The sequence below is a fragment of the Jaculus jaculus genome, chromosome 7, assembly GCF_020740685.1.
Source record: "Jaculus jaculus isolate mJacJac1 chromosome 7, mJacJac1.mat.Y.cur, whole genome shotgun sequence".
NCBI lineage: Eukaryota > Metazoa > Chordata > Mammalia > Rodentia > Dipodidae > Jaculus > Jaculus jaculus.
Window position 1 is genome coordinate 85,344,405 of NC_059108.1, and position 23,758 is coordinate 85,368,162.

General features: G+C 43.1%; 2 pseudogenes; one reads left to right on the plus strand and one right to left on the minus strand.

The window, feature by feature from the left end:
- Positions 1-10,180: 10,180 nt before the first annotated feature.
- On the minus strand, positions 10,181-13,329 carry LOC123462097 (annotated as a pseudogene).
- A 2,708-nt stretch (positions 13,330-16,037) lies between these two features.
- Positions 16,038-17,320, plus strand: LOC105945107 (annotated as a pseudogene).
- The last annotated feature ends 6,438 nt before the right edge of the window (positions 17,321-23,758 follow it).

Consider the following 23,758-nt stretch of genomic DNA (forward strand, 5'->3'; position numbering starts at 1 on the left):
TTTCAGAGACATATGTATGTATGTATGCATATATATATATGTGTTTGTGTGTATATATATGTATGTGTGTATATATGTAAATATGGAGGTCTTGGGCCGGGGGTCTTCCGTCCTCCAAACAGAAGAGTGGACGCTTTCTTCTTTGGAAAGCTCCAGATGCCGAAGGAAACCACACTGCCAGCCGTTCACGTTCCACAGTGGGAGGCTCACCTGGTCTCCTTGCAGTGAAGACCACGGACAGGGGCCAGAGCTGCTCATCAGCCTTCGACCCTGACAACTAACATGTCTCCTGCTTTTTTAATTTCTTTTTTTTTTTTTTTGATTTTTTTTTTAATTTTATTAACATTTTCCATGATTATAAAATATGTCCCATGGTAATTCCCTCCCTCCCCACCCCCACACTTTCCCAATTGAAATTCCGTTCTCCATCATATTACCTCCCCATTACAATCATTGTAATTACATATATACAATATCAACCTATTAAGTATCCTCCTCCCTTCCTTTCTCCATCCTTTATGTCTCCTTTTCAACTTACTGGCCTCTGCTACTAAGTACTTTCATTCTCACGCAGAAGCCCAGTCATCTGTAGCTAGGATCCACATATGAGAGAGAACATGTGGCGCTTGGCTTTCTGGGCCTGGGTTACCTGACTTAGTATAATACTTTCCAGGTCCATCCATTTTTCTGCAAATTTCATAACTTCATTTTTCTTTACCGCTGAGCAGAACTCCATTGTATAAATGTGCCACATCTTCATTAGCCACTCATCTGTTGAGGGACAACTAGGCTGGTTCCATTTCCCAGCTATTAGAAATTGAGCAGCAATAAACATGGTTGAGCATGTACTTCTAAGGAAATGAGATGAGTCCTTTGGATATATGCCTAGGAGTGCTATAGCTGGGTCATATGGTAGATCAATCTCTAGCTGTTTAAGAAACCTCCACGCTGTTTTCCACAATGGCTGGACCAGATTGCATTCCCACCAGCAGTGCAGAAGGGTTCCTTTTTTTCCATATCCCTGCCAACATTTATGATCATTTGTTTTGATGATGGTGGCCATTCTGACAGGAGTGAGATGGAATCTCAGTGTAGTTTTAATCTGCATTTCCCTGATGACTAGTGACGTAGAACATTTTTTTAGATGCTTATATGCCATTCGTATTTCTTCCTTTGAGAACTCTCTATTTAGCTCCATAGCCCATTTTTTGATTGGCTTGATTCCTTATTATTTAACTTTTTGAGTTCTTTGTATATCCTAGATATTAATCCTCCATCAGATATATAGCTGGCGAAGATTTTTTTCCATTCTGTAGGTTGCCTCTTTGCTTTTTTCACTGTGTCCTTTGCAGTGCAAAATCTTTGTAATTTCATTAGGTCCCAGTGGTTAATCTGTGGTTTTATTGCCTGAGCAATTGGGGTTGTATTCAGAAAGTCTTTGCCAAGACCAATATGTTGAAGGGTTTCCCCTACTTTGTCCTCTAGCAGTTTCAAAGTTTCCGGTCTGATGTTAAGGTCTTTAATCCATTTGGACTTAATTCTTGTGCATGGCGAGAGAGAAGAATCTATTTTCATCCTTCTGCAGATATATATCCAGTTTTCAAAACACCATTTGCTGAAGAGGCTGTCTCTTCTCCAATGAGTATTTTTGGCATTTTTATCGAATATCAGGTGGCTATAGCTACTTGGGCTTACATCTGGGTCCTCTATTCTGTTCCACTGATCTACATGTCTGTTTTTGTGCCAGTACCATGCTGTTTTTGTTACTATGGCTCTGTAGTATAGGTTAAAATCAGGTATGGCAATACCACCAGCCTCTTTTTTGTTGCTCAGTATTATTTTAGATATCCGAGGTTTTTTGTGATTCCAAATGAATTTTTGGATTGTTTTTTCTATTTCCATGAAGAAATCCTTTGGAATTTTGATAGGGATTGCATTAAATGTGTAGATTGCTCTTGGTAAGATTGCCATTTTCACGATATTGATTCTTCCAAGCCAGGAACAAGGGATGTTTCTCCAATTTCTAGTGTCTTCTGCAATTTCTCGCTTGAGTGTTTTAAAGTTCTCATTGTATAGATTCTTTACTACCTTGGTTAGGTTTATTCCAAGGTATTTTATTTTTTTTGATGCAATTGTGAATGGGAGTGATTCTCTGATTTCATCCTCTGTGTGTTTGTTGTTAGCATATATGAAGGCTACTGATGTCTGTGTATTTATTTTGTATCCTGCTACATTGCTGTAGGTTTTGATCAGCTCTAACAGCTTGCTAGTAGAGTCTTTAGGGTCCTTTATGTATAGAATCATGTCATCTGCAAATAATGATAACTTGATTTCTTCCTTTCCAATTTGTATCCCTTTTATGTGTGTCTCTTGCCTTATTGCTATGGCTAAGACTTCCAAAACTATATTAAATAAAAGTGGGGACAGTGGACACCCTTGTCTTGTTCCTGATTTTAGTGGAAAAGCTTCCAGTTTTTCCCCATTTAATAATATGTTGGCTGTAGGCTTGTCATAAATAGCCTTTATTATATTGAGATATGTTCCTTCTATTCCCAGTCTCTGTAGGACTTTTATCATGAAGGGATGTTGGATTTTGTCAAATGGTTTCTCTGCGTCTAATGAGATGATCATGTGATTTTTGTCCTTCAACCCGTTTATGTAATGTATTACATTTATAGATTTGCGTATGTTGAACCATCCCTGCATCTCTGGGATAAAGCCTACTTGGTCAGGGTGAATGATCTTTTTGATATACTCTTGTATTCTGTTTGCCAATATTTTGTTGAGAATTTTTGCATCTATGTTCATGAGGGAGATTGGTCTGTAATTTTCTTTTTTTGTTCTATCTTTGCCTGGTTTTTGGTATCAGGGTGATGCTGGCCTCATAGAAGGAGTTTGGTAGAATTCCTTCTTTTTCTATTTCCTGGAAAAGCTTAAGAAGCAATGGTGTTAGCTCTTCCTTAAAAGTCTGGTAAAATTCAGCAGTGAATCCATCCGGGCCTGGGCTTTTTTTAGTTGGCAGATTATTGATAACTGTTCGGATCTCCATGGTTGTTATAGGTCTATTGAAGTGATTAATCTCATTTTGATTTAATTTAGGTAGGTCATATAGATCAAGGAAATCATCCATTTCTTTCAGATTTTCATACTTTGTGGAGTATATGCTTTTATAGTATGTCCCTATGATTTTTGGAATTTCTCTGGAATCTGTTGTGATGTTACCTTCTTCATCTCTAATTTTATTAATTTGTGTCTCTTCTCTCTTTCTTTTGGTCAGATTTGCTAAGGGTTTATCAATCTTGTTTATCCTTTCAAAGAACCAACTCTTTGTTTCATTAATTCTTTGGATTGTTCTTTTTGTTTCTATCTCATTAATTTCTGCCCTAATCTTTATTATTTCTTCCCGTCTACTGACTTTTGGTTTGCCTTGTTCTTCTTTTTCCAAGGCTTTAAGGCGAAGCATTAGGTCATTTACTTGCGACCTTTCTAATTTCTTAATATAGGCACTTAAGGCTATAAATTTACCTCTTAGAACTGCCTTCATTGTGTCCCAGAGATTTTGGTATGTTGTGTTCTCATTATCATTTGACTCTATAAATTTTTTGATTTCCTTTTTGATTTCTTCATTGACCCACTCATCATTTAGTAGTGTATTGTTTAGTTTCCATGATTTTGTGTATGCTCTATAGCCTTTCTTGCTACTGATTTGTAGTTTAATTCCATTGTGGTCAGATAGAATGCAAGGAATTATTTCAATTTTCCTGTCTCTCCTAAGATTTGCTTTGTGTCCTAATATATGGTCTATTTTAGAGAATGTTCCATGTGCTGCTGAAAAGAATGTATATTCTGCAGCCTTTGGATGAAATGTCCTGTATATATCTGTTAGGTCCATTCCTTCTATGAGCTCATTTAGTCCAGATGCCTCTCTGTTTATTCTTTCCCTGGATGACCTGTCAATTGATGAGAGTGGGGTGTTAAAGTCACCCACCACCACTGTGTTTGGTGTTATCTGTGACCTTAGTTCTAATAGTGTTTGTTTGACGAATTTGGGAGCCCCCATGTTAGGTGCATATATGTTTAGGATTGTAATGTCCTCCTGTTGCAGTGTGCCCTTAATCAATATAAAGTGACCTTCCTTATCTTTCTTGACTAATGTCGGACTAAAGTCTACCCTGTCTGATATTAGGATAGCAACCCCTGCTTGTTTTCTAGGCCCATTTGCTTGAAACACCGTCTTCCAACCTTTCACCCTAAGATAATGTCTATCCTTTGTAGAAAGGTGAGTTTCTTGGAGACAACAAATTGTAGGATCCTGCTTTTTAAACCAGTCTGCAAATCTATGTCTTTTCGTTGGGGCATTGAGACCGTTGATATTAAGAGATATTATTGAAAGGTGTGTATTTATGTTTGCCATTTTTTTTGTGTGTGTGTGTTTCTGGTTCTACCTGTGCTCTCTTCTGTTAACTGGTATTTGAGTATAGCTTGTTTTTTCTAGGTTCCTTATATGTGTGCTTTTCCTTTTCTTCAGCATGGAGGATTCTATCAAGTATTTTCTGTAGAGCTGGTTTTGTCTTCAAATACTCCTTTAACCTGCTTTTGTCATGGAATGTCTTTATTTCTCCATCTATTTGAATGGATAACTTTACAGGATAAAGTAACCTTGGTTGACAGTTGTTATCTTTCAGAACTTGGAATATATCACTCCAAGCCCTTCTGGCTTTAAAAGTTTGTGTTGAATAATCTGCTGTAATCCTGATGGGCTTGCTTTTGTAGGTAACTTGATTTTTCTCACTGCTTTCAATATTTTTTCTTTGGTGTGTGTGTTTGGAAATTTGATTATAATATGGCGAGGAGAGGTTCTTTCTGGGTTTTGTCTGGCTGGGGTTCTAAAGGCTTCCTGTATCTGTATTGGCACCTCTTTCCCAATTTGGGGGAAATTTTCCTCTATGATTTTGTTGAAGATGCCTACTATGCCTCTGGAGTGGAGTTCTTCTCCCTCTACTATGCCCTGAATTCTTATATTGGATCTTTTCATAGTGTCCCGAATATCTTGAAATTCCCACTCATACTTTTCTATAAGTTTGTCTTTCTCTTTGTTGGACTGCATTAGGTCTGCCACCTGGTCTTCTAGCTTAGATATTCTGTCCTCTCCCTCATCCATCCTACTGGTGAGATTTTCTACAGAGTTTTTTATTTCATTAACTGTGTTCTTCATTGCTAGTAATTCTGACTGGTTTTTCTTTATTATTTCTATTTCCCTATTTATGTCTTGTATTGCCTTCTTTATTTCATTAAATTGGTGTCCTGCCTCTTCTTTGATTCCTTTGATTTCCTCTTTGATTTCTTCTTTGATTGTTTTCATGTGTTCTTTGACCTCTTTGAACATATTTATAATTATTCTTTTGAACTCTTTCTCAGGCATTTCCTCTAACTCTTTCTCACTGGAGGACATTTCTGATGCATTAATACTTTTAGGTGGATTTATATCGTCTTGCTTTTTAGTGTTTCTTGTGTTATAATCTATATATTTTTGCATCTTGGATTAAGTTAATGCTTGGATTTTCTAGCTAGCTGTGTATTCTTAGCTGTATCAATTGATTTGATGTAATATATTTTCAGGGTAGGACCTTAAGGTGTTAGGTGTGGCTCTTAAGACTCTCAGAGTATCTACAAAGATGTTCTTAGGGGTTGAGTTTCCCTGCTATAGGAGTATTCAAGCAGGCTGAGTGGAATAAAATACAGGTAGATTCTAAAATTTAACTAAACACTGTACACATTCAATCAAAAACAGCCCCGAGTATGTATGCAAGAGTTGTTATTATAATGACCAGATCCTCTATCAACAAAGAGGTTTAGATTTCTGGTCTGTTGAGGGATCCAAGTCAGCTTGTGACCAAGTGAGACCCTTCCCTGGTGCAATCCCAGTTACCTTGGGTGATTTTGGTCTCAGTCAAGTTGCTGCCTGGGTCGTCGGGCTGCTGTTCTGATTTCTGGAGCTGGGCACTTGCTTTTCCTACGGGGCAAACTGAGCCGCTGCTGCTGCCTCTGCTGCTGCTGTAGCTGCCACTGCTGGAGCCACCGGTGCTGCTGAAGCTGCTGCTGCTGTGTCCACTGCCACTGCTCCCCCTGAAGCTGCTGCCGCCGAGTCTACCGCTGCTGCCACTCCTGGGTCTCCTGCTGCTGTGGCCGCTGTTACCGGTGCTGGAGCCGCTGATATTGCTGCCGAACTCTGCTCCTGCTTGGGTCCCGTTGTCAGCCCAAGTTGGCGTGGCCGGGTCCCGGGCCGCTGCTCTGTTCGCTGGAGCTGGGCTCAGGCGGTGGGGGAGGGGAGAGAGCCGCAGTTGCCCGGGTTCGCTCGCTGTTCCACGTGTTCTTCTACCTCGCTCAGCTGCTCACTGCCGCCCTCCCCTCACGTTTCCCGAGTTGCGGAGAGCGCGGTGTGAGGGGAAGCTCCCGCACCTGGCTTTTCCTGCGGCTCGAGCGGAGTCTGGCGGCTTTCTGCTGCGCCGCGACCGCGGCGTTTGGCCGAGCTGCCGGAGCCGCTTTTCCCGCCTGTGCGGGCTCTGGATGCTCTATAACTCTTCTACTTCCCTGCTGCCGCTTCAATTTCCTATACACCTCACTTTTTAGTAAAAGTGTGTATTTTGCTGAGTTTTTTTGGTCTTTTTTCCCCCCTAGGCTGCTTTGGCGTGGTACCTATGCCGCCATCTTAACCGGAAGGCTGCTTTTTTAATTTCTTATACACCTCACTTTTTAGTAAAAGTGTGTATTTTGCTGGGTATTCTTTGCCTTTTCCTCCACTAGGCTGCTTTGGTTTGGTTCCTAAGCCACCATCTTAACTGGAAGTCCTAGCCATTCTTTTTCTTTTTCAATTTTTAAGTTAACAACTTCCATGATTTTAAGATTATCCCATGTAAATACTCTCCCTCCCCCCACTTTCCACTTTGAAACTCCATACACCCCATCTCAATCAGTCTCTCATTTATTTTGATGTCCTGATCTTCTCCGCCTAACTTTGATGGTCTTGTGTTGGTAGTGTCAGGCACTGTGAGGTCATGGATATCCAAGCCATTTTGTTCCTGGTGGGGAGCATGTTGTAAGTAGTTCTACCCTTCATTGTCTTTTACATTCTTTCTGCCATCTCTTCCACAAAAAATCCTGAGCCCTGGAAGGTGTGATAGAGATATTGCAGTACTGAACACACTCGTCAATCTTTCCAGCACAATGATGCTTTCAGAGTCATCCCAAAGTCACTGCCAACTGAAAAGAGAAGATTGTCTACCACAGTGAGAGTAGCATTAATATAAGGGTATGAACATGAAGAGAAGAGCTTACTGGGCAGTTTGATAAGCATAGTATATGCATTTTCTACAGAATGTTTTAATTTCATTAACTGTGTTCTTCATTGCTAGTAATTCTGACTGGTTTTTCTTTATTATTTCTATTTCCTTATTTATGTCTTGTATTGCCTTCTTTATTTCATTAAATTGGTGTCCTGCGTCTTCTTTGATTTCCTCTTTGATTCTTTTGATTTCCTCTTTGATTTCTTCTTTGATTCTTTTGATTTGTTCTTTGACCTCTTTGAACATATTTACAATCATTCTTTTGAAATCTTGATCATCATGATCCTCCTAGCTCTGCCTTCCAAGTGCTGGGATTAAAGGAGTGTGCCACAATGCCAAGCAGTATTTCGCTTTTTGAATATACTTTTTTTATTTTACATTAGGAAGAGCAAGAGACAGTGAGAAAAATGGCATGCCAGGACCTCAGCCACTGTCATCAAACTCCAGAGGCTTGTGCCAACTAGTAGGCATGTGTGACCTTGCGCTTGCCTCTCCTCCATGTGTCTTGCTAAGATTGGATCTGAAGAGTTGGAGATGGGTCATAGGCTTTACAAGCAAGCACCTTAATTACTAAGCCAACTCTCCATACCTTAACATAGCGCTCCACTGATAAACTGTATAATTATAGACAAACCATAATTTCCTAACCCCTCTATTTCCTTTTCCCAACTCCACTCTCCATCATGTATTCTCTGAATTGGTCTCTTCATTATTTTGATGTCATCTTTTCCTCCTATTATGCAGGTCTTGTGTACTTGATAACTCAGTCCTCTCATCCATGAAATGGGGGTTGAAAATCCTAGTGACATTACAGAAAACCATTGTGATGCTTCAGTAGGAATAGATAGACATCCTGAGAGCTGTTTAAAACACATACCAGCTCAATCTTCATCACATATTATAATCAGTGCTCTTACTGCTATTAACAAACATTTAAGTAAAATAATAAAATGATACTCGATTTTGAGATATGATGTAAAGGTTATGTATTACAATGAGTCTAAGGTGTTTTTTTCAACATTAATCTCAAAAAGCTGTGGTGACCTTAATTTTGCTATATTTCCAGCCCAACATCCCACTAGGTATGTTTGTGGGCAGCACCTCCATGCTTGGCTAAACTGCTGTTGATCACACACTTCACCCCCTCTCTCATGGAAATGACATTTATAATTCTGGATGTTTTCATCTGTAATTGGCATGATTTAAACTTTTCTCTTAATAAACAACATAAAGACAGCATCCAAGTAACCTTCCACAATATTCACCATGTCTGTGGCAGTTTTAGTCAACTCACTAGCAGCATTTCAGTACGTTTTATTTCTGTAAAGAACTATAGGTTCTTTAAAGCGTCTGAATAACAAAGCGGCTCCAAAAAACCCACTCCAAACAAAGTAATCCTTCCTTTGATATACAAGAAACATTCAGCTAAAGGAATGTCAGAGTGAAAAAAAAAAGTACTGAAACCCCATTATATACTCGATATATTCATTCTCTAGTTTGGTAGACAACTCACTATTTAGTTGCCAATAGACTGCTACTAAGGGGGGAGGTACTAGTAGGGGATTTGGGAACCAGCTAAGAGTTGGGTTTTGACACTCCTAAATGAAGCTCTGGTACCTAGGCTCATCCACGGTGTACAGGACAAGATGCTGAGGAGCCTGTGGTGGGAATAAGACCCAGCATCCTCCATGACAGCAGCTCTTGGGGCTCACTTCTCTCCTCTCCCATGGGCCAAGCCCAAAAGGGTGGCACTTCTCCGCCTTAGGCCCTGCTGCCAATCGCCCTTCCTGGCTGTCACACATGTGGTCTCTCTTACCTTTTTTTCTTGTCCTTTGGGAAACGTGGTACATCCTAAGCATGACGAGATTGCGTATCTTGTCAACATCCACCAGGCAAGCATCTTTAGGTATCTTTCCCAAGGACTTGAACCCTGGCAGGAAACCAGACTGCTCTGGTTTGGAAGCCCAGTACCCAAAGGACAGGAATCGCTTCATGGCAGAGTTTATGGCCTTGCTGGCCGCTTCTTTCCTGCAAGACTCTATCCCCCTCCTTTATCCCAGTTCAGCTTGTATTCACCCTCCCTCCCCACCCCACTGTCTGTCTATAGTCCCCCACCGCAGCCCTTCCAATAAGAATATTAGTAACCCAAGCCCCCAGTGTTAGTGCTCACACTAAGCTATGCTAGTCTCAAGCACCATCAGAACACGCCACTGAAAGATGCTCTGCCTTACCATCTGTGGAACACTCAGACAAGAAGGGGCAGCAGCATCTGGTTGCCTAGCAACGTCGTGAATCCATTGTGACAAAGTGGGCAGGTGCCAGCATGCCTCAGGACCAGTGACTACTGAGCCACATCCTCCAGCCTATCCTCTCCAAAGATGGTTGACTAGAATTCCCATGAAATGTCAAACATAGACAAGACTTGGACAAGGGTTCTAGTCAAACTCTGTTTAGGGCCTGCGGAAAGCAGTCTTTGAGTGAAACTCATTTAAAGTAATGTGAAACTTGAGGGTCCTGGGAATCTCCTGTACACCTCTAAAATTTCAAATTGTGACCCTAGAAGGATCATGAAATCCCGGCTAGCTTGGGTTACATGGAAAGGTGCTTCCTCAAAATAAACAAGCCACTCTTAGATTCGCAATACATGCTGTTCCTTTCCCTCCCACATCACCTGCTAGCTAAACTCCATCGACTGGGATTCCACAACATTCTGTAACAATTTTTTTTTTCATGTTTTAAAAAGTATTTATTGCAAAGAATGCTGGACACAGTGCAATGCATGGTTGAAATCCAACGCCATTCATTCTAGGGAGAGCAGGATGATGCCTGCGGCCCAGGCACCTTGCAGCCACTCCAAGGCAGCTGAGGGAGGGGCTGTTCCCATGCATGCCCTAACTCCCAGACACACCTCTGCCCCATGCAGTCCCTCTTATAACGTGGCTCCCGCCTCCCCCTACGTGCAGAGATAAAAGGCCTCGGTGGTCTTTTTGCAGGTGACATCAGGTAGATTCACAGCTGCCAACCAAAGGGATTCTCTATGGCTAACAAGTATGTCCAGATGACAGAAGTCACCCAAACTTGGAGAGACACAAAAGCAAAGGTTACACTCCCCATGTCCCAAAGGCAATGGTATGGTCTTCTGGACCCAAGATGGGGCTTAGGGCTCTGACAGGAATCGAGCCAAAGAGGGTCAGGCTCATTCCAGACATTTATTCCTGTTTGTCTACAGCTTTGATGAGAGAGAGAGAGAGAGAGAGAGGGGGAGAGAGAGAAAAGGGAGGGAGGGAAGAAGGGAGGGAGAGGGAAGCCACTTGTCAGGACCAGGGACACTGACTTCTCTTAGGGCTTGGTGGACTCTGCAGGCTACAGACAGACAATGGGAGTGGCAAGCCTGAAAAGGCCCAGACTTGGAAAGGCTCTTGGATGCAGGGATCTGGTTTACCAAGGTCCCGTTTGTGGGCAGCAGAGCACCAGCCACTGGTATGGGTTCCAGCCCTGCATGTCAGTCTGTTGGCTAGCTGAGAAACTGAGCCATAATCGGCTGCATAAACCTACAAGAACTCAGAGGCTCCACAAGGTTGTTTTTATCAGACTCCCATGACATGAGACAAAGTTGTGACGGGCTGAGGACTTCTCCTTGGGCTAGTGGCTGCCACCAAGGCCTGTTTTCCTCCTTCCTCAGTGCAACATGTGGACGGTAACAAACACCAGGGAGGAGCTAACAGGACTAAGGGTAGCTCTGAGCCACTCACAGCAAAGAACATCCTTGCCTGCGGTGCATAGTCCTGTGTGGACAGAGGTGACAATGACCAGGGAAGGAGAGCCCAGGCTCCTTGAGCACTTTGGTGTGTGCACCAAAGTGAAGGTAACCAGGACAGCTGGCCCATCTTTCCATGTTCGCCCAGTTCAGTTCTTGAGAACAGCTGGGCATATTTCGGCATAGGCCTTGGTAGAAGTCAGGAAAGGGCACCTCCAATGTTCCCTTTCCCTTCAGTGTCACAATGTGCCAAAGCAAGCATGCTGTTCGAGGAATGCCAAATGTGGGCGACTGTCCAATCGGCCTGGCCAGCGGCTGCAGCGCTCCATTCCTGGAAGGGAGGTATGGGGAGAGTTGGCCTCGCCTTGAGTAGGAGATACTCAGCACCCCAGGAAGACCTGGCTATGAAGAGGACAGGAAGAGCCCGGCCAGGGGTTGCCTTGTGCACCCAGGCAGCTAAGCCACAGTGAGGACATCTCCGTGAGAGGTTCCCTTTCACATTTAGGGCTGCACGTTTTACAAAGCAGCCATCTATCTGCCAGCCACAGCAAAGGGGCCAGAAAGTGGGGCAAAGGAGGAGCTCAACCAGCTGCACAGCAAATAGCCTGGGGATTCTGAGCATATCAGCAGCCATATCCAACCCTGTCGCTGGCTGTCAACAAGGAGACCCTGGGCTAGGCTGAGGGCTCTGGGCACTACCAGCCAGGCACAGCTTCCACAGTGGTCCTGCATGGTGACAATGCCCCTAATGTAAACACGAGAGGAACCTGGACTGACATCGTGTGGAGACTCAACCAACTCCTGCACAGGGGCCTCAGTGGATGGCATGTAGTCACTGGTGAGCAGAGACTGTGACAAGGGATTCCTCCGGAGGCCTGAAGATGTCTACATTCTGAGGCCTGTCTCAGTGTGTATTCACAGCTGCCACGTTCAAGAATATGGACTCCACTTTACAACCGTAAGCCACAAGGGTCAGCTTCAGGACCGTGTGCAGGGGACACTTGAGGTAGGGCAGCTGTTCTGCTGCCTTGTCTTTGAAGTGTGCCAGGAAGCCGCGCATCACAGCCTGGTGGCAGATGACCAGCACGTTCTCCTGTCTCTCCAATTCCAAGATGACAGGCTCCAGTCGCTGGACCAGGTCCTCATGGGACTCACCCTTCGGGTACCAGTAACGGTACTTGTCCTGGTCCTGCAGGGCGAACTCCAGTGGATAATGGGCCTGAATTTCCTCGTAGGTCATTTCCTCACAGACACCCGCATCTATCTCGTTGAGGACCTTCCAATGCTCATAGGGCACACCCAATGCCTCTGTGGTCTGGATGATTCTTTTCATCTGGCTGGTCAAGACCTTCAGATCCTTGATGTTCTGGTGGCTGATGAACTGAGCCAGACTCTTGGCAAACTCCCTGCCCCAGGAAGATAGTCCTTGGTCCCCGCCAATCTGGCCCTTGAGGTTGAGCTCGCTTTCCCCATGCCGGCACAGGTAGATGGAGTGGGGAGTCACATGGATGTTCATGAGGTAATATACGATTTGGCTCTGGATGTGGTCAGCTACACGGTTCACCATGTAGCTCTGCCCTACGTCCATGATCTTGATATAGGACAGATCTCTGTCCAGGTCCTCATCCAGTGGCTCATAGGAGTTCTCATAGCACTCGATGCGCCTCATGTAATCCTCTGTGGCTAACATAATCAGGGCTGCCCAGGTTCACTTACACGATGTTGGCAGCTATGACCTCAGGATCCACACAGATAGACTCAATGAAGAAGGTCTTGTAGCCGTTCTGCTCCCCAAAATTAAAGATGGTTGCTCTCCATTCTCTGGTGGTATTAGTTGCATCAAAAACTGACACATGTCCCCCATCCTCACTGAGAAACCCCCGGATGTCACAGAGAGCTGCTGGAGCACACTGCTTCTGGATTTTCAGGCTCTCTTCATCGTCTGGGAGGAAAAACTCAAAAGATTTATACGTCTTGACCATGTCCTGGTGATACTGGCCAACGTTGAATTCCTGAGAGTGCACACCAATCCAGTTCAGGTAGTGGGTCAGCGTCTCATAAATGTAGGTCTTGACCCTGGCAGGCAGGCCCACCATGGAGATGAGTGTCGGGCAGTTGGTCATGCAAACACTATGTTGGTTGGCAGGCGTGCAGAGCCGGCCGGCTGTTGCTGTAGGGCAACCAGATCTTCTTCCGGGGATTCTGGGTCAATTCTCTTGAGGACACCATCCCTCATTCCCCCACAATCCCCCTCCCACCACCACCCACGCCCACCGCCAGGCACGGATGAATCAATCGGACTGCGTCCACATTCTGTAACAATTTAATGTAACCCCTTACTATTTGATATAACCCCTGAAGCCTATATTCCTTTTAAGTTTTTTTTTTTTTCCATATTGTTTTAGAGAGGAGGAGAGGGAAAGACATAATTGCCACACAGGGTCTCATCCACTACCATTGATCTCTAGACGCTTTTGCCACCTAGTGGCCATGTGGGAGATTGCACTTGCCTCCCTATTGGTTATTTGGTATACATGGGATCAGCAGAGTTGAACATGGGTCTTTAGGCATCCCTGTCAAGTGCCTTAACCACTAAGCAATCTCTCTAATGCAAGCCTATGTTCTCTAAGGAGTTTGAAACCTGAATAAATATTTTAAGACTCAGTTTACCCATTTTATCTTATTCTCTAGTAAAAGCCTGTATTCTAGGAAAGCATAATATAACTTCAATGATCTGAGAGATATGTCTGTAAAGGACTGAAAGTGAGAGAGAGAATCGGAGCTTTTGTGGGCTTTGAGCATCAATGGGATCTCAAGCCCATGAATTGGACCTGCCATCTTTACCATGAGGCACGAATATTGAGGAAGTGATGACTCCCTTGACCCCTGCCTCTTTCTCTACTGATATTTCTGGCACAATCATTGATCCCTGGGAAGAAGCCATAATCAGGTGTAATTATGATTATTAATGCACTGCCAAACCTCTGCCCAGGCTTCTCAAGGATTGTAAATTCTCTTTAAATGTACCTCAAGATTTCTCCCTAAATAAACTGAATAATTCATAATATAATCTTTGTTGTTGAAGATAGAAGAGAAAGTAGGGTGGGTTTATCTCACAAGCAGTGGTTAACTGCCCTAGGTGACCCCAACATTTTGGTGGATCTCCTGGAGTCCTGGAGTGTCAGAACCTCCTCACTCATTCTCAATCAACTGTATCCATTTAAAGGCAGCCATATAGGGATGGATAGATGGCTTAGCAATTAAGGCACGTGCCTGTGTAGCCTAAGGACCCATTTTCAATTCCCTAATACCCATCTACACCAGAAGCACAAGATGACACCTGTATCTGGAGTTTGTTTGCAGTGGCTAGTAGCCCAAAGCACCCATTCTCTCTCTATATCTGTCTCCTCCTCTCTCTGTCTTACTCTTTTTCTCTCTCAAATAAATAAATAAATTGTTTTTCATCTAAATATATTAGCCGTACAGTTTCTAAGTTTCTTGCCCACATAACTCCCAGAATCAGGGGGTTTCTCCCTCAAATACCAATAACCCTACAGAGGAATGCCTCAGAGGAAAGGGGTACAGGAGAAGTAGTATGAGAAGAATTTTCTAAAAAGCAAATTTAAAACACAATAAAGGCCTTCTTATCTACAGAAAAGGAAAAGGGCTGGGGTACCAGATTATATATATATCCTTTCATTCTCCACTTAGGTGTCAGTTTGTAATAGTGGCACCCCATGTCAGCCAGTTTGATTCTCTTTTTGTGTTTGAGGAAAGAGCAAGTTCTGTGATGGACTTGACTGGACGTGGTGATACATGACACTTGCTACTAACGCAGCATTCTGGAGGCAGGAGTAGGTGGTTGGCTAAGCTCAAAACTCACCTTGAATGCAGACTAAGTTCCAGGACAGCCCGAAGAATACTGAGACACTCGTATTTAGGAGACGAAAACAGAAAAAGAAAAGAAAATCCTTTTTTCTTACAGATCTCAGATCTGGGCTTTCCATTGGTCAGACTAAACGTGGGCTGGAAGGATACAGAGTCATGCCCAGTGCTGGAGCCCACTGTGGTAGCTCCAGATGCGGAGTTCCTCTGCACCTTGGGGTTGGGGGTGGATAGAGGGAGCAGCCCTCCTGCACAGTGAGGCTCAGGGCTTTCAGCTCTCCAAGTGAATGCTTCCTGGGCTACTGCTAGCTTGATGAGCTGGCTTCTCTTGCAAACTGGGCTTGAGGCCAACTGCGTATAGCAGGAGAGCTCAGGACCATCTGCTCTCTAAGGCAATGTTTATGAGTGCCCTCTTGATTCTCTGGGGCCCCCAGTGTTGTCTACCACTTAGCATACTGACATAAACTTTTGGACCCACTGTGAGTCTATGAGTAACAGGCATAAGAATCTCTAAATCATTTATAAGATGGCTCAGTGTTTTAAAGTTTTAACTGGTATTGATGAGGATTCATAGCCTCCATTTTCCCTGACATTTGTTATTCATGGCTTTGTTGTAGTTACTCTAATTTGTGATTAGTTCATTGTAATTTGATATGTATATTCTTAGAAATTCATGATCCTAGGCTCTGCAAATTGATCAGTGTTAGTGACAATTAAAATTAACCACAATTCATTGTGTTCATTACACAGGAATGGCAGAAATATTGAAATAATAAAGTTTGTAGGATACCTTATGAACATGCAAAAACAATACTTACGTCTGAATATGAAATCACGAACACTATATGATTTACAATAGCATCAAAACTATTAAAACTGTTGACAATAGAATGAGGCTAAGCTGTGGAAGCATACACTGCAAACTATCAAAGATATAAAAGAAATGATAGGCCTGCCTCCAGAGAGCCCCAACTTGTAGGCTTGGCTTTCGTCAATGGTCTGAGGGGTTAGCGGGGTGTCGGAGCCCAAGGCAAACCTGGCGCCCAAAGAAGATGCTGGGGAAGTGTGGTTACAAGATTCATGTTATCCGTGAACGCGGAACATTGAGGAGACCAGGTCACCGGCCAAGCCACAGGGCGCTGCGGGGCTCGGCCTCCAGCAGTCACTGTGGCGGAGGTCGCGAACACTGCTCTCCCGCGTCCCGGCGACAGCGACGCCGCCCGCAGCGTTCCTCGGGCTTCACCCCCTCGGTGGCCGGGGCCGGCGGACGGGTCCGGAGTCGTGTCCGCGGAGAGGGCCTGGCTATCCTGCCCCTGAGCCTGAGGCCTCGCAGCGGAGGGCCGCGGCTTCCGGAGCTTCCCGGAAGTCCCACCCACGCGCGAACGCCGGGCAGCGCCGGGGGCGGGGCCAGGCTCGTCCAATGGGAAGATCTGGTCCCGCCTCCCGCCCTGGCCCCTCTTCCCTCCGCTCTCCTCCCTCCAGGGTCTCCAGTGCCAGGTTATCAGGAAGATGTGCAAGAACGCTGAGGCCTACCTCTGGACCGCTGAGCCGGTGCATCTTTCCAAGGATATTCAGCAGTGGGAGCCCTGACTCCTGAGCAGAGATATTTTATATCTCATCTTCTGGCTTTCTTTGCGACCAGTGACGGCATGTAAAAGGAAACTTGGTAGACCGATTTAGCCAAGGACTTCACATTACAGAGGCCGCTCTTTCTCTGGGTTCCAAATTGCTAGAGAAACATACATTCTGAGATATACAGGCTCCTTGTTGACACTTATATTAAAGATTCCAAAGAAATGGAATTCTTTTTCAATGCCTGTTTGAAGAAGTCCGAGGACCTTCCATTGGATTGGGGACAAAAGCGCTACTTTTGCAGAACGTGTTTCAGCTCTTACTACTGTGGAAGGAATCTTTTGTGGGCTCAAGTAACAGGGACTGTTGCTGCCCTCACTTTTTCCAAGGAGCTTATTCGAGGAGATGAAGGTCAACACTGTGATTTTGCCCATCTGGGGTTCGAGCACCTGGTACACAGACCATCAGAGCACCGAGTTTAGGAAATAATTATTAATGCTGTCAGGAGGGAACAGGACTTCCTCACAGAAGCCTGCCTGTGAAGCTCACAGGGGTGAATTGCACGTTAATGAAGCAGTACATTGAAAACGCGGTGGACGGGCTTATATTGCAGCTGGGTTTAATAAGATTTTCAGAATAGAAAACCGATTTGACTTTGAAAAGCAAGACTAACTTCTTTGAGAAGAGAGCAGGTGAGTATGAGAGGTCAGGAGTGACGTCAAGCCCAACAAAGAAGTCTTATACCTTGGATGCTGATTTCTAAGTGAACTGACTGGAGATGGGCTCTGTATTTTTTCCTGACGTCTCCCCTTGTTATGAACAATCAGTTAATCCAACTACACTATGCATTGTCATTAAAGTTGATTAACGGCATCTGTAAAACCATGTAGCTACCTCAACCAATCCTGTTCACTAATGCTGGTGGTGTCACCTGGAAAGAAAAGGCATATTTAAAACAAAAGCTACTCGGATTCTTAGAGAAGACTGTATCCTTGTTGTCTTTTGCAAGCCTTCTGGCTGCCCCTGACTTCATCCTGGCATTCACTGGAAGGCTGGGCTTTACCCTGAGTGGTCACTTCCTCGGGCAGTTGAAATGCTAGCCTTACTGTCTCAAATCAGGCTTCAACGTTTACCTACCTAGTTTGTAAATAAAACAAGCACTTTACACGCAAACATTGTACTGTCGGTGGGGGGAGCCTGATTTATTATTTTCCATAGCAAGTACCTAGTATTCTGTTTACCACTGGTGGTAGCCCATTCAAAATTTACTTAGTGACATAAGAAGGTTAATATTGACCTAGCGTAATTTTTTAAGCTTTGTTCATTTTAAGGAATATGAAATGCCCTTTAGTTAGCTTTAAAGTCAGTCCACTGCTTATGTAAAGCGTAGTCTGGTGTCAGTAGTAGACAGGGTTTTCCGCTGTAGCCTGATACGGTGTCTTGGTATCTGCTTTCACAGCCAAGGTCTTTGAGCACAGGGACTTCTAACTTAGAGTCACTAGGAATTGAGGAATGATCTGTGCCAACTGCTGGTGGCTGGGTCTTTACCTGATGCAATTTCACTCTGTCTCTCGAGTCACACTTTACCGACTGCGTGGTTGATATGGAGAGATTCTTGAACAGGCTTCCTAGGTAGCAGCTAAGACCTTATTACAACTTCTCAAATCATCCTTGTACAAAGCGAGCCATCTAACATCTTGCTCCTGTGAAGTGTTAAGATAGGACTGAAGTTGGCTCTCCTAAAGTTGTTTCTTCTCATTTTCATGTGTGAAGGCATACTGTACTGTTGAGACTTGATCCATTTATGTTAACACTTGTCTCTTAAATTGGATGGGATTTTTATTGTGTGCTCTTTTTTTAATATATTGGGGTGGAGACATCGCCCAGCATTTTCTTGAAGTTTGTAAATGGTAAAATGACTAAATTCTATCATTTGCTTAGATGTAAGTATCACCTGGTGAATTGTTATTTTATTTTATGCTTTAGGGACAAGCCTTGACTGGCCTGGTACTCACTATGTAGACCAGGCTGGCCCCAAATCTGCTAGGATGACAGGCACGTACTACCATGCCCTGTCCACCAAGTGGATAATTAAGCGTTAGTGGAAAACTAGTGCTGCAGGAACTATGTGTTCCATTCAAAGACAAGAATACACACTTGTGCAGTAGTGGCAAACAGCCTTTTTGGGTGAGCAACTGCATTCCAATTGGACATGGGGCCTGCTCAGTGGAAGAGAATTCATATCTGGTATGGAAAACCAAGCCATCTCCAGATGGTCAGGAAAACCACAACATTGAGAGAGATGCCCCAGCATTCCCTGTACAAGATGAGTGGATTCCCTTGTTAAAGTGTCTCTCAAGCTCCTGGACATGTCTCTTTTAATCAAAACTGCTCTCACCTTTGCTGGGAGAATCTAATGTTTTATAAATAGCAGGGAATTTTGGAGAGAACCATGACCCATGAAAACAAGGAAAGACTGCTGAATACCCACAACGAGATGGGCCACCTCTACCACATCTGCTAGGATCCAGAAGAAAATACTAGGCAGCCTTCTACACCTAGGAAAATAGCAACGTTGTGGTGAACTGAAGCACATCATCGCAGACACATGCAGGTTACAAAGCAGTCAGCGCTAACTGACCACCTGCTGAGGCGCAGCAACTGTTGAGGAAGAAGAGATGGGTAGGTTGTAACAGCCAAAAAGCAGGTATAAATGCCCTGAAACATAATACCCCCAGAGACAGGCCCACATCACCCCACAGTGAACACCCAGAAATCTAGTGAGGAGGGCCCCCCAGGAAAAAGGTGATGGGGGAGGCCACATATTACAACAAATGTTAAAGAATTATGTATTCAATAAAAATGTTACCAAATAAAGCCACGGATGGTGGCGCACACCTCTAATCCCAGCACTTGGGAGGCAGAGGTAGAAGGATTGCCATGACTTCAAGGCCACCCTGAGACTACATAGTGAATGCCAGGTCAGCCTGGACTAGAGTGAGACCCCACCTCAAAAATACAAAACAAAACAAAAAATTACCAAATAAAAAATGAGAGGGAGAGAAAAGAGTGAGATAAAGAGAGAAATTAGACTCTAGCTTCACTCCTTAAAAAGAGCAACAAAGAATGTGGGAGATGGCTCCACGGCTAAGGCCATTTGCTTGCAATTCCTGCCAGCCCAGGTTCAATACCCCAGCACCACATGTTTGATGTGGCAAGAGGCCTTGGTGCTCTCATACTGCGTCCATCTCTCTCTGTCTTTCCTGGATGGCTCTTTCCCCATATGTCTTCTCTCTCTCTCCCTCTCTCCCTCTCTCTCTCTCTCTCTCTCTCCCCCTCCCTCCCTCCTTCCCTCCCACCCTCTCTCTCTCTCTCTCTCTCTCTCTCTCTCTCTCTCTCTCTCTCGACTCTTTCTTGGGCTGGAGAGATGGCTTAGTGGTTAAGCGCTTGCCTGTGAAGCCTAAGGATCTCGGTTCGAGGCTCGGTTCCCCAGGTCCCGCATTAGCCAGATGCACAAGGGGGCACACGCGTCTGGAGTTCGTTTACAGAGGCTGGAAGCCCTGGCGTGCCCATTCAGTCTCTCTACCTCTATCTGTCTTTCTCTGTGTCTGTCGCTCTCAAATAAATAAATAAAAAATAAAAATAAAAAAAATTAAACAAAAAGTAGGCTAATCCTTTAAAAAAATAGACTCTTTCTTGCTCCCCCAACTATATAAAGGAAGGAAATTTAAAAATTATTTATTAATATGATTTCTAAATTACAGTAAGATAAATTTAAGCCCACAAATCCTTAACTAAATTTCAAATTTACTTTATTGTAGGAAATGTATGCCCAGTCAGGTATACCTGTCATTTTGTATTTTCCTTTGGTTTGTTTTATTAAGCCTCTGAGTTCTCAGAGTACTGACTGTTCAAAGGAGAAAGTCAACTACTCTCAATTATACACACGATTGTCTCTCACTAGTGGTCAATGTAAAATGATAACAGTTACCAAACTTAAGAATACGGGCTAAAATTATCCATACTAAGGAAAGGAAAAGTCTATTCATATTTGAGAATTTTACCTTTGTATGTACATGACATTGCTCCACATTTTATTTGTATGCTTGTTTGTGTGATTTTCAAGATAGGGTCTCACTCTGACCTGGAATTCACTCTGTATTCTCAGAGTGGCCTCAAACTAACACCAATCTTCCTACCACTGCCTCCCGAGTGCTAGGATTAAAGGCATGTGCCCCCACGCCTGGCACATTGCTCCCATTTTAAAGTTCCAGGATCAGGTGGAGCAGACACTTGGAAAGCCTTCAGAATAAAAACATAAAATCAGGGCTGGAGAGATGGCTTAGCGGTTAAGTGCTTGCCTGTGAAGCCAAAGACCCCGGTTCGAGGCTTGGTTCCCCAGGTCCCACGTTAGCCAGATGCACAAGGGGGCGCACGCGTCTAGAGTTCGTTTGCAGTGGCTGGAGGCCCTGGCGCGCCCATTCTCTCTCTCTCCCTCTATCTGTCTTTCTCTCTGTGTCTGTCGCTCTCAAATAAATAAATAAAAAATTTTTAAAAAAACATAAAATCATGGATGAGTTTGGGTTCTTCTGAAAATCAAGTGAAAGACCAGCTGGCTGCATACTAAATGACATTCTTAATGAATATTTTTAAAGATAAGCTGTTAAATAGGCTATTACCACTTTCTCTGCTTCAAAACTTATCCTATGCAATATTTAATGAATTTAATCATATTTCCATATCAATGAGTGATAGACAAAGACCAGGAATATTTTCAGACAAATAGTGTCTCTTGAAGTCTCAAATGAAAACCCAATTGCTACCTCACCTATCTTGCAGCTACCTGAGTTGACATGACCACAATGACAGAACAAGCCTAAAATGTATCCTTTTCCCTCTCTATACCCTGTATCTTAGTGAATAAGCTGTGAGCTAAAAATTGGCAGTCCTGGGTCTTTAGCATTGAAATCAAAAATATAAAAAGACCCTACTATTTCCTTTACCCCAAACAGAACAGGGAGTCTCTGAATCTTTTTGTGTTATGAAGCTATATTTACTCAAGTCAATTAAAAAAAAAAAAACTGTACATATTTTTACTGGCCATACCATTGTAAGAGAGAATAAAACCCATTTTAGAAGCAATTGTTTGTCCTACATATGACATATACACAAGAAAATAATTGTATTAATAATACCACACATATAGACATCCAAGAGGAAATATTACTGGAAAAGCCGAATTCAGGTCTTCCTTCCTATAGTATTTTACAACCTCAACAGACTCTCAGTAAGAAGGCCTCAGAATAGACTGGTTAACTATTACAGTTCTGAACCGTGTTTTCAGCCAGTCCTCCCCATCCTGCACATGACAAGGACATGGCCCTCATGTGTCATCGCCTCTGGGCCATAGATCCAACTTGTATTCTGCTAGCATTCATAGTTCCCTATGTTGTACTCTAAATTGATCCAAAGCATATATTTGCACAATCTTCACTGGTACAGAGACTCTTCGGGTACTGCAAATTGTTTTAATATTGTTCAACACTAACCTCAAATGTTATCAGTTTCCACTATTAAACAAAAACCACTCTTTTTTAGAATACTTGTGTATTCTGCATTTTAATTTACTTTTTTGAGATAGAAATATAATGTAGCCCAGGTTCACCTGGAACTCACCATGTAGTCTCAGGGTGGACTTGAACTCATGGTGATCCTCCTACCTCAACCTCCCAACATTGGCTGGTGGAATAAAAGCACGCACCACCATGCCATGCTGAATTCTACATGTTCTTGTACCTTTATACCCTGTTAAGTTCAACATCCTGTATGCACATTCCCTGTATTGTCACTCTGTTGTCATATTCATCTTTCCTACAGTGCTTAGTACTACCCAAAGCACACCTGCTCCTCCAGGAACCTCTTCTATTTCAAATCTTACATTCTAACATGGACCTGCTTGTGTACTTGTCTCATTTTTTCCTCAGAAATATCACTATTCTCTTCCATTTTATTATAAGATTGTTCACCTGTGTGATGACAGGTAAGTAAGGCTTCTAGCCCCAATGTTAAGGGACATGTGTTCAAGGGCATTATGGCTACATATTAAATTCAGATAAGTCTCCCAAATCCTGAAATTGTGTGGGTTTTGATATATTCTAACTTAGCTATGAGAAAGGAAAATAAATAACAAGAGAATCTAGCATAATCAATAATTCTAGGAAACTGTATTTCTTGAGAAATAAAACACTACAGACATGTTAAGGATACAGACAATACAGCAAACAGATATTGGTAAGTAGAGCAATCAATGCAAATATCATCAAGATGTTAAATGTTCGGGCTGGAGAGATGGCTTAGCGGTTAAGCTCTTGCCTGTGAAGCCTAAGGACCCCGGTTCGTGGCTCGATTCCTCAGGACCCACGTTAGCCAGATGCATAAGGGGGCGCACATGTCTGCAGTTTGTTTGCCCTGGTGCACCCATCCTTCCTCTATCTCTATCTGCCTCTTTCTCTGTCTGTCTGTCACTCTCAAGTAAATAAATTAAAATTAAAAAAATCATTTAAACAATATCAAATGTTGTAAGTAGTGGGATCTGCTATAAAACCGTTGCTTTAAGAAAGCAGTCATTGTTGTGACCATCTATCAGACGATCCATAGCATTGGAGGAACACTGCACAGAAGAGCTTACACATAACCTAATTTTACATGTGATGTGATGGGAAATGTACTTGAATCTTAGCTATATCAATCTACTCAAAAAATACATAAGTTCTCAGTTTTATTCATGTTTTCCAAATTACTTGATTTGAATTACTAAGTCTGGAAATCCTATCTTGGTGTAGGGGTGTTTCCAGTACTTTTAGCTCCTTACAAATATGAAGGCAAAAAGGTATTTAAGTTAGCAATATAAAATAATAAAATGTACAGTAGAATAAAATATAACACAATGAAACTGATGATACATTGGTAAGATAAATCAATTTGTAACCACACCTCAAGTATTGTAGTGTGAATATCAATCATATTAGTGATTGAAACTCAATGAAGTAAGTCCTCTTCTGTTGCATAGTACATGTCATGCACTCAGAACATAAAAGTCCAAGTAAAAAAAAATGGAAGAAAGGAAGATGTGAAGGAAATAGAGAATGAAAGAGGGAAGGGATTAAAGAAAAAAGTGATGATTTCAGTGAGGAACTAAGGA